The sequence below is a fragment of the Mustela erminea genome, chromosome 19 (genome assembly GCF_009829155.1).
Source record: "Mustela erminea isolate mMusErm1 chromosome 19, mMusErm1.Pri, whole genome shotgun sequence".
Taxonomy (NCBI): domain Eukaryota; kingdom Metazoa; phylum Chordata; class Mammalia; order Carnivora; family Mustelidae; genus Mustela; species Mustela erminea.
In genome coordinates, this window is record NC_045632.1 from 40,625,745 (window position 1) to 40,646,770 (window position 21,026).

The 21,026-nt window shown below is 47.0% G+C and overlaps 1 protein-coding gene across 1 annotated transcript in view; it reads right to left on the bottom strand.

Annotated features, from left to right (window-relative positions):
* The window catches only part of CDH11 (cadherin 11), a 147,892-nt gene extending 136,711 nt beyond the window's left edge, over nt 1–11,181 (bottom strand). The window contains exon 1 of the mRNA XM_032323554.1: nt 10,961–11,181. The gene's annotated coding sequence lies outside the window, so the exon portion shown is untranslated. The remainder of the gene's footprint in view (nt 1–10,960) is intronic.
* Nucleotides 11,182–21,026: the final 9,845 nt, after the last annotated feature.

Here is a 21,026-nt window from a genome sequence, read left to right on the forward strand (position 1 = left end):
GGGCATCTTTGACACTCCCGTGAATGCTTGGAGAGTTTCTATGTTTTCCTTCCTGCCTTCTCCAAGATGTTTGGCTCTGAATTTCGCATACACCTCACTACCTGGCTGCCACTGGGTTGGGGAACCAATTTGGATTCTTGTCCCTATATCTGGCCTTAGCTTCCTCTGGATAATATTTTTTGGGAATTTAGCATTGGTTCCGTGGCCAGCATCCACGGGCCACTTGCCCACACAACCTGCCCCGTCCCTTCCAACAGATCTTTGGCCGTCCACGTGACTAGCTATTGTGCTATCTGCCACAGCTTCCCACAGAAATTCCACCATCTACTAAGCTATATCAGTAGGCTTCAGCCTAGGTCCTGAAATTTTGCCTACTTTTTGCCCAAATTAAACTATTCAATGTTTAATAAAGGCTGCCTCTGTTCTACCCTCACACCCTAGCATCTAATTATCAACATTCCCTTCATTCAAAAGGAGCTCAAAAGCCAGATACCCCACTCAGTACTGCCGTGGGTAAGATTTCTCACAATAGTCTTGCAAAATGAGCAGGGAAACGAAGCCTTTCGGGTTTCTTAGTTCAGTGCTTGGTTCTTAGTTCAGTTCTTTCAGTTCTTAGTTCAGAAACAGACTTAGGGTAGCACCATTCTTCCGGGAAGGCTAGAGAAGCAGGCTCGGAAAATGGAGAGGAATGCCAAGAGCCTGAGACAGCCAGATCACAGACAAGACACTCCCATGGAACAGGTGGGTGAGGACCCCATAGCTGTCTCTGCTGGACACGGGCTGTTACAGCTTTGCTCTACCACCCCGGTGGCCCCAGAAATCAGAGACTGGTGCAACCACAGCCATAGCACTCAGAGTGAGTGCTTCATGGCCAGTGGTTTTGCGTCTGTATGCATTCATGTCTGCATATATATATATATATACAAGATACTGAATCCAGATGTAAAACACACGGGGAAGTTAGTACTGAATCTGTGTTCTAGTTTCCAGGAGAGCCAGGGAAGCCACTCTGGTCCTTCAGGCCTCTGGAGCAGAAGGAGGGTTCTTCTCTCTATGGAAAGTCTTACTGTGAGCTGTTCTCCAGACACAGGAGGGGGTCCCACTGCTCTGCAGCCAAGCAAACAAGCAAACCAGATGACAGATATGCACGCCCAGGAACGACTAACATGTAGAATAGTGTATTCTAGGCTGTTGAATCACTGAAAAGGGAGTGTCTTATTTAAAAAGTTCCTGCCCCTGCTCCTTTTCTGTTATTTTTACTGCTGCTGTTGTTTTGTTTTTACCAAGCGAGGTTGGTAACTAAGTAAAGCTACTCATAGAACTGAGACACCAGTGACAGCAATCACGTTCTGTGCACTGGTCTAAGCATGTGTATGTGTTAATAGTGTTTGCTACCAGAGCCCCGGTATAAGGTAGCTATTACTAACCCAGCGTTTGGATGGGGAAGCGGAGGAATGGCTAAAATGATCTGCACAGCTAAGAAGGGACAAGGCCAGCGTTTGCAGCAGGGCAGTCTGACTCCGGATCCCGTGCTGACAACGGCGGAAGGTGCCTGTCATGTCTTAGGTGCACAGGGACAGGTGGGGAAATGTGACTTAACAGCAGCACATAAGGAAAAACAAATAAACAAACAAACTATGGAGCATAAGTCCTCTGGGTGATGTGACTGGCAATAAAAGCTAATGTGATGTAGCCTCGGGCTGCAATAAAAGAAGCGTGGGGAAAGAAGGGTATAGTCTAGTGTTTAGCTGCCTGGAATTTTGTCTTCAGTCCTTCCCTCCACGGAGGGCTGAAGCAAACATGAATAAGGTGTTCATACTGGAGATGTGAAAACCGGGGAGAAGGCATCCTGGAAGATAGTAAATACTGGGTAACGAATGTGGGAGAACTCCATCCATTCTGCATAGCATCAAAGGCTTGTATCAAAGAATGTGACCTCTGGAGAGACAGTTTGGCTCCATAGAAGGAAGTCTTTCTAATAGGAAAGTTCCCCATGCCTAGATGATTTGCACTAGGGGTAATGCACCCTGTATCACTAAGGATGCCCCACCATCATCAGTACATGGTAGCCACAAATGCCTTCCTTCCCCAGACCACCCTGGATCACCGCACTGCTTGGGACTCATCGGCCCTGTGGCCCCACTTATTTGTACTTCCTTTGCTGCACTAAATGTTTGCAGCCTTGAACGTAGTATGTTCGGTACCACTGGTATAGCAGCTCCCAGAGGGAAGGCCTTAGGACTTGACTATTTCTATGTGCCCAGCCCAGAGCTTTTCATTAAAGTAGGTGACAAAGAAATGGGTTTGGGATCAAGTTCAAGCCACACCCTGCCAGTGAGCCCTGTGAACGCTTGCCAGAGGTGACAAGATAAGATGCCACTCTCCTTTGTTATTGAGGCACACATGGGATGGACATAGTAATGATAGTGACTACAAGGTAGGACAGACCTGAAGGCCAAGGTCAAATGCTACAGTTTTCAAAATATTATCAAATGGCATTGGATTGGTTGACTATGACTTCCAAACAGAGATTCACTGAAAGTCCCATTTATAGCCGTCATAACTTAACTGCCTAATGACATAAGAGGTTATATCTTTTTGTGGATGGATGGATAGATAGATGGATAGATAGATAGATAGACAGATAGACAGGCAGATAGATAATGGACCTAGTGATAGGTTTAAATAAAAATCAGACCACCAGTAAAACTAGTCTAAAAAAAAATTGCATGTAGACACTGCTAAGAGACTGAGTTAAGAGCCAAGATTGCCCAGTTCTTGCTTTATCTGCCCTAAATGAACAAGTGATCTTAGGCAAGTCGTGGTTCCTCTCTAGGTCCCTGGACCCTTATCTCTAACTGAAGGTTGGCCAGAATAGCTGATAAATCCAATGACGTCACACACCTGATTCCTACTTGGTAAAGTAGAATGTCTATTCCTCACTCAGGAAGTAGTAGGTCCAAGTTCTCTGTCACCTATTTTAATGAAAGGCTCTGGGACTATGTTTTTTAATTACTTTGCGGAACACTGGGAATTCAGGGTTTTTTTTTTTCAGGTTTTTGTTTTGTTTTATTTTTCTTTGTTAAGAGCCTAGCAATAATCTTACCCGTTCAGAGAGTCACTATGGGTAAGTCTCATATTATAGAGAATGTTCTTAGCCCAGTGTCTGAAACTAGCTAAATGTGCAATAAATGCTAGATTTTAAATATTATCTGATACTGATTTTCAAATATTTGCAGGGCTCTCAGGAGGAGGAAATAGTGATGGAGAGCAGGGGCAAAGAGTAACTATTGGGAGAAAGTTATAAAAGAGGGGTATTTCACGTCCTCCTGTGATGGGGAGTTTTAATGAACCGAGTTAATAGTCATGGCTAGCGTGATGGGTTCCATAAGAGGTAGTTAGCAGGCTGTCATCAGGTCATGTACGAAGCTGCAGGATTAATGACAAACAGAAAACAGGCAGAAAGAAGAGTTAGACCAGAAGATCCCAGAAGCTCCTTTTGTAGATAGGGGCACGGGGTCCGAGCAGTCAGCTCAGGTCTCGCTCCAGCTGTTTTTCTCTAGAAATCTAGGGGAGCCCCAGCTTGCACACACAGCAGAAAGCTTCTAGGCATGTGCATTCAGAACATACTGAGGAACCCAGCTTTCCTTCCTCAAGCCCCAGGAGCTTAGACAAGGGACCAGAACCCTCCCAAGAGTCAGTTTTCCCATGTGCACAACAGAGATGCTCATACCCTCCCCACAGGGTGAGTGCGTAGAATAAATGAGGTCTCAGGTACAGACCTGGCACATGGTAGGAAATCAACAAGTTGGATCTTCTCCCTTCCGTTTTCGAGGCAAACACAGGGAGATGTTTCCTTTCCTTGCAAGGGATACCCAGGAGGGATTTGGGGCCTGGGGTAGAAACACATGACACAAGAAGGCTGCAGATGGGACACAGCAGGACAACCCGGAAGGTCCAGGAGCCTTGGAAAGCCCAGGCTGATGGTGCCACTGAGTGTGAAAACAGTTGGAAAACCATTAAGGGCTGGGGCGGGGGCAGGGGCAATGGATGGGGGTTTCTGTCATTGTCAAGGCTGTACCAAACCACTGTGCTTTGGCCTGGACCTTAGGAAGACCACAGGCAGGCAACGGCTTCTCCAGCCGGAGTCTCTTCATCAGTCAGAATGGTCACTGCTCAACCCCCTTAAATTCCCAAACTACTTTAACCTGAAAAACAAACAGGAATATGCTTGAAATGGAGACGATTTATCATGGGGCTAATTATCATTTAAGCTAGTCTGGAATAGTAATGAGCCCCTTTTAAATGAAAGCAGACCCTGTGATGAATATCTCAACATCACACGCTTAGCAAACTTTCCCAGTAAGATATTACTTCAGGGCAACTTATCAGGCAACCCGTATGTAGAATGAACAGACAGAAAATGCAAAGGTAGGAGAAGGAGGCAGGCACTTTTCAAAAGCCATAATTATCTCTAAAATCTCAACTGCCTCTTGAATATTTTAAATGGAAGAGGGATGGATCACTTAAACTTATGAAATAATTCAAAAAGAGGGAGGCACTAATAAACAATTCATCCCTAATTGGGAGAGGCCTCCATGTAAAGGGAATCTTCAGTGTAGGATTTTGCGGTAGTAATTATAAGGAAGAACTGCTACCTGCCACCATTAGTCTCTAAAACCAAATCCCAGGTCTGAGAGGACGAAAGGACTGAGTGTTTGGTGAGGGCTTATCATGAACCAGGCACTGTACTCCATTCTTACTTTATCGTCACAACAATTCTAGGACATGAGTATTATTACGGTTTCCATTGCAACAGATGAGGCGTCTGAGTCTTAGAAATGTGATGTTCCTTAATCTCGGTCCCATAGCCTCTAAGCCCTGGAGATGGAGCCGAGAAGGATCCAAGGACGGGACACGGCTGGAATTAGGGTGAGTCAGGTGAGGCACGGTCCTTGGGCATGAAATGTAAGGGCTTGCCAAAAAACTCAGTAACCAACATGAATAATACTGTAATGCAGTATTTTAAAAACCATGTTGAATGGAGAAAGTCCGTGATGATGAACAAAATATCAAAATGCTAACCAAACACAAGATCTTGTTCTGCTGTTGCACACTCCTCACCCTCATGTCTTGCTGTCTGAGTCGCTGGTCCTAGCCTCAGGCTCGGGGATGACGGAAGTAGCCTGAGTGTTCAGGACAGAATTACAGGTAACACGTTCCCAGAGATTCATGCTGGGAATGGTTTGCACAGCACTATATCCAATACGCCTACCCATGCTGGCATCCGTGCTGGTTCTTACACAGAATAAACACCACCGGTGGCAGGGACGCAACTCCAAATTCTCACTGTTTGCACTCACTGGTGGAGCCTAATGGTGGCGGAAAAGAGATCTCATGCATCTAAAACTAAAACCAGGGAGCAGCCTCCATCGCTCCCCCGTTGCTATGTTAGGTAATCATCATAGCGTGGAAGACACCACACCCAAAGCCAGTATCTTCCAGAAATTCCTGCAAATTCTTAATGAGCGAAATCATGCTAGTGCCGAGGACCACGTCGTGTGGATTTCTGGCAAGGAAGGGGATTCGTGGAGGAAGTGAAGGAAGGTTTTTCGTCACCTGCAAAAACCAGAAAAATTCAAGAAAAATTCACAGGGTACTGTGAGGCGTTCTCAGGGCCAGAAAGTGATAGAATTTAAGACCCTGGCCACTGCTCGCGGTGGCCTGTAAAGCTGTTTATGCCAGCTTTCTGGATTCAGGACCTCACACGGGTCTCCAGGAGTGGAGGTAAAGGAACAGAGACAGCAGTCTCTGCCCCACCATGAGCAACAGCACCATTAGCCTCTCTCACACTCCTCCCCACCCGCCGCTTCCCTTACCTCTTTTCCTCCTCCCCGTCTCATCCTCCTATCTCACTTAATATCCTGGCATGCCGGATTCTCTGCCTGAGCCAAAACTTTCACCTGACAGACCACGAGAACAATGATTTATCTCAATAAGAATTCTGGACCTCTGCAACCGTCTGATGACTAATTAAACCAAATAACCATGAAATTTTGCCTCCAGTTCTAACAAACATGCATTATTCACAAGCACTTACAATTTAAAAGCACTTTCTTTTTTTTTCAGTTAAATAAACTGTCCGGTGGTGAGTGAGCATTGGTTTACAAAACACTTTGTCTTACTTTCCACTGAGTTACTTAATACTCCTTCCCATAATCCATTTGCATTGATTCCTTCTTCATCAACGGCCCTTGCATTCCAACACACTTGGAGCTGCAAGGAACTGCACTGCTGACTCACCAGGGAGGCAATTGTATTCAGTTAAAAAAAATACAAATAAGAATCCACTTAAGACAGTACTTATTTTTTTAATAGAGCTTTCCTCTTAATTATAATATAGCGCTAGTGTTTTTTTTTACATTATTCTTCTGAACTTTCATAATGACACTATCAAACAGTAACAAATATAAATTCGTGCAGCCTGAAATATGCAATTTAATCATAAGCAGTAATTTCCATATCACTGAGGGGAAAAAAAAAAGTCAAATGATTAAACTCTAGTGCATGAGGACCAATCTTGAATTAAATTTTACTCTCTGCTAAATTTAGGGTTTTTTTTTTTTTACAGCAATATCAAGAATGGTTTAAAGGTAAGAGTAAAACATTTATGGTTCTATTAAAACCCCATGCCCCAAAGTGTTTACCAAAGATCAAAACGCTATTCTTTTTTTTTTTTTTCCAAATTAGAAATGTCTTGCAGACTCTTCAAAACCTCTTGAAAGAACAGGCAATGATACCACAGCAATCTCACTAATATTTCCCTTCTTTATTCATTCGTTTCCCCTCAGAGTCTCAAATGATGCTCTTTCTGGCAGGGAGAAAAAAAAAAAAAAAAAAGGCCAGAAAATCCTCCAAGATCACAGCTCAGTGAGAGCTGACCTAGTGTCTCATTCAGCCCAGCCCTCCCCCCACCCCATTTCCTCCTCATCTCCTGCTCAGAGAATCTCAAGTTACGGGATTTTCCAACTTTCTAGTAAACTTGCAAGGTGGGAAGGAGAGGCTGAAGGTAACAGATTCACCAACTAGAAAGATGTTAATCCTGACAAACTGCTCAGGCGGTAGCCTGAACCATAGCTAGATTGAATTCGGTCTCTCCTGAGAGGGCCAGGCAAGGCTGGTGGTAACAAAACCGCTTTTCATGGTGCCCTCAAAAGCAGATGGGCCCCATGCAGAAAGTTGGAGAAGGGCGCCATTGCCCTCTAGTGGCCAGAAGTGCAATCTTCCGCGAAGGAGCCCATTTCCAGAGAGGCACAAGGCTCTCAATGTCAGGGTAAAATTATAGCAGAAAGATGTCTAATTATCCTCCTCGAGTGTTTTCTTTAGTCCTTCCTGCCCATAGAAGAGGCTGTGGATGGCTATCACAGTAATCCTGATGGACTCCTCATGGATTCTTAGTACTACTGATGTGCCAGAATTTGTCCAACTTTCTCCAGCTTTACTTTTTTTTTTTTTTTCCTTTTTAACATACCTGTTGACGTTTCTCCCCTAGCCCACACAGACCAAAGATCTTTACATGTTCTAGGAGGAATAACATTGGATTGGAAAGGTTGACAACCCAAATGCTTGGAAGATCTAGAATGGAGGCTCCTGACGAACTAGGTAACCTTTTTTTCTGAAACAATGACCAATTTCATAAGAGGGAGGAAAAAAAAATCCCAACCACATTTCAATCCCTTAAATCATTGGCTGGTGAATTTACACAGTGCTCAGATTTTCTAGGAAAAAGACTGAGGAATTCAGGCATTCGGCAAACTTAACAGTTTAAGAGAAAATGTTTGCTACCTACTTTCAAAGTCCATAGACCAGTGTTTTATCATTATTAATGATAAGGTACGTCTATGATCAAAGTGAAAAAAACCAATATTGAAAATAAATAAACAAAATGGTTATACTTCTTGAACATTTGCCTACATAAATGTATTGAAAATGGAGGAAAATTAAAATCAAACCTGCGGATCTCCTTTAGATGTTTCTGAAAATAGATCTGAATATCACAGATCAAAGTTTATGTGAACTGTCAACTTCATAAGTCACAGACATTCACAGGCAAGGTTCCGAGACACACTAAGCTCATGGGAGTGTAGTTCTGGCATTGTAAATCAAGCCTTGAGGTCAAAGTCATGGCATTTCCCATATGAGGGTCCCCAAAACCAGAATCTTTACAAGGCAGCCATGTAATTCTATTCAAAGAGGAAGAAAAACCATGAATTATGAAGACAAGTCCATTAAAGGAGCATGAAATTGATCTGTACTCCCCCAAATCATGGCATGGGTCTCCAAACCTGCCCACCCTCCTCTCACAAATAAACAAATATACATATCCACTGCCACCCCTGCAAAAATAGAGCTGTGACTTTTTTTTTTAATTCTCAAATTAACAAAAGATTGCATCTTAATTGAAAATAGAATTTAGGTTTCTAGTAATTTTACTATCTGGTGTTCTGATAAGAATGCTGAACATAATGGAAGTTCTGAAGTGTTATCAAGATGGTCCACTGCTTCAATTAGAACTATTTTAAAATCCTATTCTTTCTAGTAAGCAATAAGCCCAGTTTGAGTAAATCTACATGTTTGGGCCTCAACAGATGATCCAGTTTTAGTTCTCTTCATTCTCCCTCCCTATCCCCTAACTCCAGGGGTGTGTGTGTGTGTGGGGGGGGGGATCCCTTTTTTTAAACAATGTAATAAAATGGCCAGCTTATGCAGACTCTGAAATTACAACAAAAATGATCGTAATAATTGTTACTAATCATAAAGCCTGGCTGCAACACATTTTTAAAGCATTAATTTGCAATGTTTCAAAAGTAAGATCTAAAGATAATTCCCACTCAAGCCAATTTTCCTGGCCTGTAAGATGCCATTCCCTAGTCTGTACTTGAAATGTACTCACATTTCTTTGTACTAGGCAGGATTTCAGTTTTGCATGGAGGTTTGAATTCCAGGGCCCACTGGCCAACTCTAAAACTTGGAATCAGAGCTTAGGAGTAAGGAACTTTAGTGACCAGGAGCTTCAGGATCTGTCTGGTATGGACCACAACTCTGTCCCTTTGTTTTGCAACTTTTATTCCTTCCTTCTGCTAGAAGGAGACCAGGCTCCCTGCAGCTAGGGTTGGGAGGCGACTACTTCTGTGTTCTGGTGTCTGCATCTCGGGTATATAGGAAAAATAATTCCGGGATTAATGAAATGAAGGTCAGCCCCTTCTCCTCTCCCATGGTGTTAGGATCCAGCACTCGGAGCCCAGCCTGGCAAATGCGCTGATGCGATGCTGGTTGATCCTCGCCCCTGAGACCACGTCTACAGTCCCATTCCCCGGAAAGCCAGACACCCCGCAAAACCATCGATGTCTGCTGCAAGCCCAAGTGATAAAGAATTGATCCACCTTCTTGCCAGATTAATCATCGCGTCTTCCCTCTGATTAAAAGGAAAACTTACTCCCTGCTTCATATTAACCTGGTAAGAAAGATCCGAAGAGGAAGACAAGGCACGATTTCAGAACCACCCGAGCAAGATTTCAGAACCACCTGAACAAGATTTCTTTTGGGGGAAACACGAGGGAAGACTTTTGACAGATCTAGACCCCAACAGCAGGGTTTCAGGAACAGCCCTCCACCCCCATCCCTTAGGGACAATCCGTCGTCATGCAGGGATGGCATTATTAAATAATTAAAAGATGCAATTTCTTAATAGCAGCGCGATGGCCCATGAAATTCCTGCTGCATTATCAGCAAAAGCAACAGGGCTTTTTCGAGCATCTAGAAAAGCTCTCACCCGGGAAAGGGAGGCGTGTTGTGCACCCCCCACCCCCAACACACACACACCCTCCCGCCCAAGCGAAAGCAGGGCCTTGGCGAGAAAAGGATAAGGAAGCGTGACTGGGGGGCCCTCCCCGACCCCACTTTCTGCGGGGACTCCTTTCTTCACATAGCGAAGCGGGCCCTCCTTACAGCTCTGCCCGGCTTGAGCGGGGAAAGGGTGCTCTCCTCGCCGCCCTTCCCGTCCTGCCGGCTAGCGTTCCGGGCAAAGCTAAGGGAGGAGGGCCATGCGTGCGGGGAGCGGGAGAGGCTTGGCGCGCTCCGGGAGGAGGCGCAGGCTTAGGGCACGGCTTGGTTCGCAAAGTTAACGTTGACCCTGGCAGGCTTCGCAAGCCCCAGGCAAGCCGAGTCCGAGTCTGAGCCGCGCGCGGACCTTCCGTTGGGCTGGCGGGAGGTAACAGGCGGTCCCCGGAGCTCCCGAGCAGACTCCGGCCGGAGAGCCGGAGCGCGCACCGCAGTCGGCCGCCCCTCAGCCGCAGTCAGCGGACCCAAAGATCGCCTATTAAAGTGCGGGGCCACAGCCGATCCCAGCCGGGTGCTTCCCGTTTTCCCCCGGCGGTCGCGCAAGGAGGGCTGAGCCCGGGGAGCGCTCGGCGGGGACCGGGAGAAGGGGTAGGAGCCCTGCAGAGCTCGGTCACGTCGCCGCTTTCGGAAAGAGGTGCAGCGCGGGCCGGCGGGCCGGCTCCGCGCGGGGGGCGACTTTCCCCAGAGACCCGACCGCGGGCAGCCGGCGCGCCCGGAGCGCAGCTCTGCAGCCTCTGCCCCAGCCCGGCGCAAAGCCCCTCTCCCGCGGCCTCCGCGCAGACCCCAGAGGAGGCCGAAGCGGGGGAGAGGTTGGAGCGCACATCTGGCGCCTCTGCTCTCCGCGCCGCCCGCGCCCACAGCTGGCTGGCTCCCTTCTCCCTTCTTGATTTTTAAACAAATCTTCTTACCTCCGCCCCCCTCCCGTTTCTGCGTTGCATTAGTGAAATCTTCTCCAGTCAGACCTCCTTCCCCCCACCCCCAGACATGCTCATCCAGAGACACCCCCCCCCCAAAAGAAGCCCCATTCAGTCGAAAGGAAGGGACTGGCGGCAAGCCTCACCTGGGGCCCTGGAGGGTGGGCGCCAGCTCCGGGCCGTCGGTCCCTGGCACAAAACGAGCGCAGCGGTATCAGCCCCGGCCCCAGTCCGGGTCCCATTCACAAGTCGGCGGCGGCTGCGAGCGGCCCCCGCGGCATCTGCTCGCGACGCTCCCCTCGGCTGGCGGCGGCCGCGGAATGAGCCGCCGAGCGCGCTAGTGGCAGGAATGAGAAACCGGGGGGAGGTGGCGGGCGGGGTGGGGGGGGCCGGAGGAGGAGGGAGGCCGCTGCTGGGAGGGAAGGAAAGGGCGGGGGGCGGAGAGGAGCCGAGGCCGCGAGACGCAGCAAGCTGGGCCTGGAGGAGGCTGCGGGGGCCGACCCCGTCCGCGCCCCTCCCCCCGGGGGCCCCACGGATGCCGACCCCTGGATTCGCGGCCGGGCCCGGGTCGCTGCACTCTGGCTCCCTTGGGGCTCAGAGAGTCTGGAGCGACTGAAGTTGGGCTCCAGGGACGCACAGCCAATCAGGGAGGGCGGCGGAGGAAAACCGGGGAGGGGTTGGGAGCCCCTTTTTCCTCCTTCGCCCAAATCCGCTCCAGCTGGCCAGGCTGGGCCCTTGCCCGGGAGGCCTGGATGTTGGGTTGGAAGAAAGCATCGCCCAAGCGGGGGAGGCAATCGGGAATTGTCTTTCCTCACTCTAGTACCCCACCTTCCGAAAATCCCTCCACGTCGGCGGCTTTTGCCCTGTGTCTCCCCCATTTCTCGCAAACTCTGCTCGGGGCACGGGTAGGGAAACCTGGGGAGGGAGACTTCGGACTTGGGAAGAGCCACGTCTCTCTCTTCTCTCGTTCCCCCCACCCCCTCCTTGTGAGGAGTGGGGCGCAGGGAACGTTTCGCCAGAGCCGGTCTCGCTCCCGCCACCCACCCCCGAGGGTGCCGGGGCCCCCGCCTCAGGCAGGTACCAGCGGCCCCCGCACGCAGCGTCACTTGTTGCCTCAGGGCCCCCTCACCGCACACCCGCCGCGACTCTGCGGGAAGTGCGGCTCTGGGGGCGAGAGGGCCTGAGGGTGCTGGGCCTGCATCCTCCCCCAGTCCTCTCTTTTATCCCTCGAGGAGGACCGGTTAGAAGGAGAGAGCCCCGGGCCTCTTCCTGCCCTCGCGGAGTCGCGGCAAGAAAAGGCAGCCGGGGTCAAGACCTCGGAATCACGCCAGGGACTGGGCGGGACGCTCGTGGTACCCGAAGCGGCGGGGGCACCCACACACTCCGCCGGCCTGGTGGTGGAGGGAGGCGCCTGTGACCCGGTGGGATCCCTGGCTGGAACAAGTTTCCAGGGTAGGGAGGTGGTGGAAAAAGAAAAGGCGGAAGGACAATGAAGACGCAAAGGGAGAACGGGGGAAAGGAATTTCCAGGAGGGACGGGGATCAGGATGGGGAACTGGCGGAGAGGTGACGGGCCGGCGTAGGGCAGGGTAAGCAGGGCGCGGAGCGAGAGCGCGGCGACGGGCGTGAAGCCGAGGAGTTAACGGAAAACGGGGACGAGTAAGAAAGACTCGGACGGTCCACGAAAGGGAAAGGCAGCGGAACGCCGGGCGAGGCGGAGGAGCGACCGAAGCCCGCCCAGCGTCGGAATGGGCAGTCTAAAGGCCGCGGCCACACCGCGGGCTGCGAGCGCCCGAGGCTGGGTGGGTTTGCTCCGCGCCCGGCAGCGTGCGCGGGGGCGGTGGGCGGGGCGGGCTCTCGGGGCACGCCGCCCCTCCCCCTCGGCGCGCCCGCCGTCCTCGCGGCGTCCGGCGTCCGTCGTGCGGCCGTGGCCTTTAGCCTTCGCGTTCCTCCGCTGGGGAAGGGGGTCCTAGCTTTGCACTGCCTGGTGGCTTTGCTCCTCTGCTCCCCTCAACCCTCAGACCTCAGAGGCCTCAAGGTGACAGGCCTCTGGACACTGGACACCGCGCTCCGCCGCCGCCCTCACACCAGGGGCGAGCGACTGGCAAGGCCAAGGAGGCCCAGCGCTTCCGCGGAGCGCGCGGGTGAGTCGCACGTGGTACCAGCCTCGGCCACCTCCTCAGGCTGGACCCTGACCTGAGTGAGTCCTTCTACTCTCTAGCTTCCTCTCAGCGCCTTTGGTGATGTGTTTTCATTTGCCATTCCCGGGTGCCCTAAGCCCTAAAACTTTTCAGTGAGTCCTAGGCCGTCGCCGCAGGTCCCCTCGCTCCGGCGGGGCATAGCGAAGGTGATGGGGTCCTCACACCGCGCCCCCTCGCTGATGAATGAAGTTACACCGGAGAGAAGTTGTACTCTCCTTCAGAGCTGCCTGGATTTTGCGCTTGTTCCACTACTATTGTCAGGATTTTCTCATCATTTCCGCTTGGGCATAAAAGGGACCGCGAAACCATCATCAGTCTAATTACACGTACACAGAGATGACCAGCATCTGTGATGGAGAGGGCATCTGTTGATCCATGAGGAAAAACAAACAAACAAACAACCCTCAGTTAATTCCGTTTTAGAGGCATGTTCAACAGGAGGAGCCTGGGTACATGAGATTTGGTATTAGATGGAAATTTGCCCTTCATTTTCTGTTCGTTTGTTTTTGTTTGTTTGTTATTTGTTTTGGGGAGGACTTGTTTTAGGCCATCCCAATCATGAAAGATAATATCAGCTGATTTTAAAGGTAAGGTAAGAATTTGGTGGATTTCTACTGACATAGCTTATCTGAATCAGATGAAACCTAGTATCTAGCAGTGGTCAGTAGCCCTATGCAATATTGTGCCCCAGCAATTCTGGGCCTGTAATTCTACTCAAGAGAGTGGAAAACATCCACACAAAGCCATGTATCTGAGGTTCATAGTAGCATTATCCCTAATAGCCAAAATTTGGAAATAACCCCATATACTCATCAACTGCCAAATAAGCAAATGTGGTATATCCACAAAATGGAATAGTATTCAGCATTAAAAAGAAGAGAAATACCGATGCGTATTACATTATGAATGAATTTTAAAAACATGCTAAAAGCCAGATACAAAACCACATATTGTATGATGCCTTTATATAAATGTCCAGAAAAAGCATATTTATAGAGACAGAAAGCAGATCAGTGGTTGTCCTGGCTCAGCGTATGAATAGGAATTGACTACAGATGGGCATAAGGGAACTTTGTTTGGTGTTGAAAATGTTCTAAAATCAGATGGTGGTGGTGGTTGCACAAATTTACACATTTAACTAAAATCCAATGAATTGTTACTTTAAAAAAGGCCACCTCCCACCCTCCCCCAAAACCTTTTACACCTTTATTCCCTATGAGGCATCTGTGAGAGTCTGTGACCTGCATTTGAGCCCTAACTTGGGGCGGGGGGATTTTGCAAGGCAATTTTAGAGAAAAAAAAATTTTTTTAAGAGTTTTAGTTCTTATAGAAAGATAACCATACATCTATTCAGTAAGTTCTATTTTGGCGCCTGCTTTGGAGAGTCTTGTAAGTGTTAAAGCAAGTTAATTTCCCCCTTTCACTCTTCTAAGTGATTAATTCCTGGGAGCTAGAGTTAGGTATTCCAGTTTGTGACATTTTAAACACACCTACACATAGACACAGTACAAAGTGCACATTTCAGAGGGGATTTTTTTTTTATGACTATGTTAGGATCTGCCTTAGAAATCCATATCAAGCACTTGGGTGGAGTATTGTGTGATTACAGTTTAGATTAAAAAAGGAAAAGAGAGAGAGAGAGAGAAGAAAGAACCCACTGACAGCTTAAATTAAAAGATTCAGTTCATCCGGGCAGCCAGAAGTTTGGATGTTTATCTTAACTTGCCTCACCTTTCCTTCACCTTGTTCTTCAAGGGAGGAAGCCAGCGTTCATCACCTTGCACTGGGGCCAGGATTCAACAGCCCCTTAAGCTTCCTGCCTCTTCCAGTCCAGACATAGATGAGGCCCAAATGGCCCTTTGCCTGTCTTTGTCCTTGTCAGCATGAGGCTAATAATTTCCTGTTGGTTCCTTCATCAAAGGTACCAGGCTCTCCTCCCTTTGATGTGCCTCTCCTCAGACTCTGAAGATAGCCAGGCCCTGCTGAGTCAGTTCCTTGTTTCCACTTAGAAGCTCCCAGGCTTCCCCAGGTCTTCTCAAAGCTTCCTGCTCCGGAGGCATCCCTCGGTATAAGGTGTAAAAAGTGAGGCAAGATCGAAAATGTGATTTTATCACATTGCAGTGGGCTCCAATCATGCCTTCTCTAGGCAAAGGGAAAACATTGAGAAAGATGGAACAGGAGTGCCATTTGTGAACCAACATTTCAGATCAAGGTGGCCACAGCTGGGTCTGCAGAGCAAAGTAGAAAAACCACAGGCCTTTGATCTGTGTCTGATTCTTGGTTCTGCCTCTTACTAGCTGTATGATTTGACTTGACTTTATCTCCAAGAGATTCACTTTCCAATTCTATAAAATGGGGTTTATTATCTGTGCCTAGATTGTTGCAGGGATTAAATGTACCCACATATCTAAAGCCATCAAGACTGTGCTTAGAACAGAGACTCAATAAATGAAAGGTGTTAATTACTATTATTAATTAGGAGGTCTGGTTAGTATCATACCTTAAATGCCCTGAGCAAGAAAGGAGTCATATTACAATTATGAATTATAATAATCACGGATATTAATCTTATTTTAAATGGTATTAGTAGTAGAACATCTGGCCAAGAGTTTTAGGGCAGTACAAAGTTTACTGACACTGTAGGACCCATCTGAGGTCGTATTAGAATTAGATGTGCCTACCCTGGGGACAGGGGCCCTGTCCTAGATTTGCCACAAATTCTGTGAGTTACCCTGAGTAACTCACTGCCTTTCTCTGAGCCGAGCTGTAAAGGAGAGCTCACCCAAGATAAGTTCAGGGGAGGATCCTTCCAGAGCTGACATTCTTGCGTTTTTTAAGTCCTACACTTCATTATAGGGAGAGCTTCTCATAGATGCAGTTCCCCTTTTCACCACTAGGAGTAGTCAACCAGTCATCTCAGGCTAAACCCTGACTCCAGGCAACCCCCTTCTCTGAAACAGACCCTTTTCAACTCTGACCAGTAACATTTCTTTGTTTTCCTCCCTCACTTAGACTCTAAGTTCCCCAAGGGCAGGGATGATATCCTTCTGATTTAGGCTTGTATCCTCAGCACCTGATATATTAAATATAGAAGTTCAGTAAATATGATAAATTGATAGTTTGTTAAAAACATATTTTGATTAAATTAAGATAGTATATCAAATGTCTCCATAATAATACTAGGTTATAGTATCCAGTGGCTTAAAATAACAATTATTTGTTCTCTTCTATGGGTTGGCTGGGGTTGCCTGGTCCAGACTGGGCTAAGCCAGGGTTACTGCTCAGCTCCCTGCATTTCTTATCCTCCTTTTGGGACTAGTTTGGGTATATTCTCATGGCAATGGCAGCTACACATGCTGTCATGCAGAAATATGGATGGCCCCTTGGGGTGCAGGCTTAAAACTGGAAACTGTCCCCTCTGCCTATGCTTTTGTTGGCCAAAGCATACCGCATGGCCAGATCAAAAGAAAAGGGGTGGAAATATATAATCTGCTTTTTTAGTGAGAGGAACTTCAAAGTTCTATGGCAAGGGGTGTAGATACAGGGAAGGATGAAAGTTGGGGCCATTAACACAATCTCCCATAGGCACAAACAGCTTTCTAGCCTCCTTCCAGGCTGGGTCATCTTGGGTTATCAGGTCCCATGGGTTATATCCTATAATCAAGTGTACAATATTCTAGAACATTAGAAGAGACAGAAGACAGTTTCAGCCTCATACCAAACCTTGTAACAATGTCCTTCCTTTAACTTTGAGGTTCAAGTTGTAAAGGCAGAAAAAACCAGAAATAGTAGTGTAGTAATAATCACCAGCTTATAAATAAAACTAGAAATTATTAAAACATTCCATCAAAGCATGTGTTATTAACCTTATTTTGCAGATGAAAGAATCGAGACAACAGGAAAATTATATGCACTGCCTAATATAATACAGCAGGTACATACTGGAGCTGGGATTCCAACCTCTGTGTGTTTGACTCACAAGTTATCCCAGTGGAGAAGCTCGTGCAACAGATTCCAGTTTTGATATGAATGGGGAGTGTGTGAGGGAAAGGGAGAGCTTTTCTCTAAGCCCAGGGCAGGGGGCATCCATCCGATCCCTAGGCACATTGCCTGGAACACAATAGGTATGAAATACATATTTATGAAACAGTGAAAGGAAGGAAGGGAGAGAGGGAGGAAGGGTAATAGAGGCAGAGAAAGTAAGAGCAGAATTAGGAGGATACAGAAACAAAGATATACGCATGTTAATTTATTTAGAGAACCATCCCTTCCATGGTGGGCAGAAATCTGTGGATTTTGAGTCTTCAGTTCCTTTCCTCCTGGTACAGAAAACAGTTGCCTCATGCATACCCCCATCTGTAGTCAAGAAGGTGCATCAGGTGCACTCAGGTGATTCCTGAGTACCTGGCTGATCCTTCTGCCTTTCCCTGGATCACTCAAGCCACTCACTTTACCTTTTGCTATTGTTCAAACACAAATATACTCCAGATTCAGGACCTTTACATTTGCTGTTCCTTCTGCCTGAAGCACCCTGCCCTAAGTCTTTCTCCGGGCTTGCTCCCTCATTTTGCCTATTTAAGTAGGCTCTGTCCCTGGCTCTTCCATCAGCAGAAGCACCCACCCAACATTCCAGTCCCCAGCAGTCCATCCCTTTCTCTCCCCTGAGACTTCTTTGTTCTTTTTTTTTTTTTTTTTTTAAGATTTTATTTATTTATTTGACAGACAGAGATCACAGGTAGGCAGAGAGGCAGGCAGAGAGAGAGGAAGGGAAGCAGGCTCCCCGCTGAGCAGAGAGCCTGATGCAAAGCTCAATTCCAGGACCCTGGGACCATGACCTGAGCGGAAGGCAGAGGCTTTAACCCACTGAGCCACCCAGGCGCCCTGACTACTTTGTTCTTATTTGTGACATATATATCTACTTGAGATTGTATTGTGTACTTTTATTTATGTTTATCATCACCTTGCCCCACTAGGGTACAAGATTCCGGAGGGCGAAGGTTATCAACTCTCTTGTTCATTCCTGTATCTTCAGCATCTAATACAGTGCCAGGCATATGGTAAGCATTCAGTAAATATTTGTAGAATGAATACATGAATAGCAAATGCATGAAAAATGCTAACTGAATGAATGAATCCCAAAACCAAGAGCAGATGGATCCTCTGCTTGAATCTAAACATGGTACAAGTGTCCCTTGTTTACAAAGTGAATTTAATGATGCCAGTTATTCACATTACAAAAAAATAATTCTTCACTTTAACGAAGGTTTCATTTGAATGCTAGTTAAAACAGCCACCTCCTTTAGTGCTTTTAAAAATATAATCCAATTTCCAAAATGGTGGTATGCAGACAACTTTTCTGGAATGTATGAACTTCCTAAAATGAATTACAGGTATGCATAAGGACAGTTCTGCTTCTGATTTCTAATTCTGGTTTGTTTGCTGTGTGGACTAAGAGATTGGCTTATTAAACGGCCTCACAGAAGGCTATTTCAATGTTCGTATGTGCATACATTTACATTCTTTTTTAAACTTGTGAATAGACGCATTTAAATGTGTTTGTGCTCCAGGAGAACCATTGGAAATGTTATTCAAGATTGGTACTGGCTTGCTTTGCAAATAGTCTACGATTTGGACAACAGGATTTAAGAGAGCTCTGTGCTCCAATTTTTATGAACTTGGGAATGTTGACTGTCGGTGTTGGGAAGGGAGAGGCAGAAATCATTGTTACCCAATGCAGAAAGCTTTTTACAAAAATCTTTCCTTGGTGTCTTCAGCTTAAGACAGATGAACTTACACAGTGTAAGCTGTATTTCAGTGTTTTCTCCAGTTGTGTATGTTTTTTTCTCCCCTTTCAGTGGCCCCTTTGTGGCTAAGAGCTAATAGTGGTGTTTCCATCGAGCACAGGTAGATCAAAATGGAATGCACAGGAGGCATATACACAGATGGTTTCAGAGTTTTCTTCTTGGAGGCAGTATTCCAGAAGAGTCTCTATTCTAACCTTAGTCCTGGGTCTTAAGCTGTGATTGATTTTCCATTGTACAGAGTATTGTTTTGGGCTATGAATGGAATTTAAGAATAACTCTTTTCACAGCTATTCATTGAATGCCTATTAAGTGCTTTCATTCCAGTCCTGATAACTATTCTACAAAGTATGCCCATTTTATAGGCAAGGATGAGAAAGCGCAGAGAATTGAACGGCTTACTCCAAGTCACACAGTTTGCTAATAAATGAATAATTAAATGTGATGTAATTGCTCAGAGTCTGCAAGGGAATATCATTGGGGAACTAATTTATATGGGAGAGATTGTAAGGGGAGGTAAGTGAAGCTTTTGTTAAAGGTATTCTTTTTCAGCTGAAAATTAAAATATGCAGAAAAGTTAAGAGTAGGGAGAGAACATTCCATGGAAGGAGTAGATTGTGTAAGAGCATTGAGGCAAGATGGGATTTGGGGCATTTGGGAACCTAAAAGAGATTTGTAAGCCTGATGCTTAATGTACTCTGAGGAAGTGCACAGAGATGAATAATCCAGGGCTTTGTAGACAAGGAAACTGTACCCCAAATGCAATGGGCAATGTGGTTTGTTTTTTTTTTGTTTTTTGTTTTTTGTTTTTTTAAAGCAGGGGTGATCTGATTGTATTTGTTGACGAAGAGTGTTTTGGCTGTGAGCCAATGAAAACAAGAATGAATGCATGGCCATGGCAATCCACTGCAGTTAAACAGGGGAGGGGGCTGCTGGCTTGGAATATGCAGCAGCAACAAAGAGGGATGCATGCACAAGGTGTGTTTTGGAAATGCAAGCAGGACTTTAGGTTGAATTGGTCATGGCAGGTGAGAGAGAGAAAGATGTCAAGGATCGCTCTCGTGTGACTGACTCAACCAATTGGGTGGATACGGGTGCTTGTTATTGACTAGGAGAAGTCTGCGGGATGACCAGGTGTGTGAGCATGAGACCAGGTGTGGGAAACAAGATTCCCCAGCCTGCAGTTTTTATGAGCCCTTTTTGGGTACTAGGCTGCTCTCCTTTCCTGTGCCCACAAATATTCTCCGGGGTCAGGAAGGCAGTGCCCCCTGATGTTTATTTAGCGAAGACTATAAATCACTCTGCTGTGAGCAGAAGTCCTGGGTTCTGAACTCTAGCTTTGGATAAATACTTGCCTCACTCTGAGCTCTGAGCCATTTCTTTTTTGTCCAGAATCAGGAGGCTTGCCCGAATGATGTCTGCATTTCTGTTTCTCTCTAAAAGCCCATGATTACTGCTGATGGTCACTCCAGGCACAGTTTTTCAAAACTATGCCCAAAGATACATTTATATTGACTCTGTGCAGTTGGAGGCCTGTCCTGAGACCCAGGTGAAACAGGACCTGGGACAGTGGTAATGGCCAGAAGATACACAGAGGCATTCAAGTTACCCCCACAGCTCAGTGCAGAGGTCAGATTCCCTCATGTTGCGACGTAGGGCCATTTATCAACAATTCTTTGCTATTCATGGCATCCAGGGATTGCCAGCAGGTTTCTTTCTTACCTAATGTGTCCACACCATTGCTTGCCCCAGTTTTCTCCTTCCATGCTCTTCTCAGGAGAGGGAGCAGAATTCCTCAGCACAGAGCTTGGAAATCAAGCAGCCCACGTTTGAATCCTGGTTATGGCCCTTCCTGGCTGTGGGCAAATCTTCTACCTCTGTGAGCGTCAGTTTCCACATCTATAAAGTGGTAATGATGTCTGTACCTACTTCAGAGAAGTATTTAAAGTTAGAAAGGTGATAATTCACGGTGCCTAAAAAATAATAAATATTCAGTGAATGTGTTTCTCCCTCTGCTCTCCCCACCCCCGCCGCCACTCCTTTGCCTTCTATTCCTTATTATCTTACGTTTTTCAGAACTGAGCTTAGGGATCACACGTTTTGGAAAATATCCCCTGACCTTTCCCTGCCCCAGAGAATCCTGTGTATAATTTGATCCTTGCGATTATCCCCTGTTTGCTTGTCTCACTCCCATCTCTCCCTGAGAGGTAT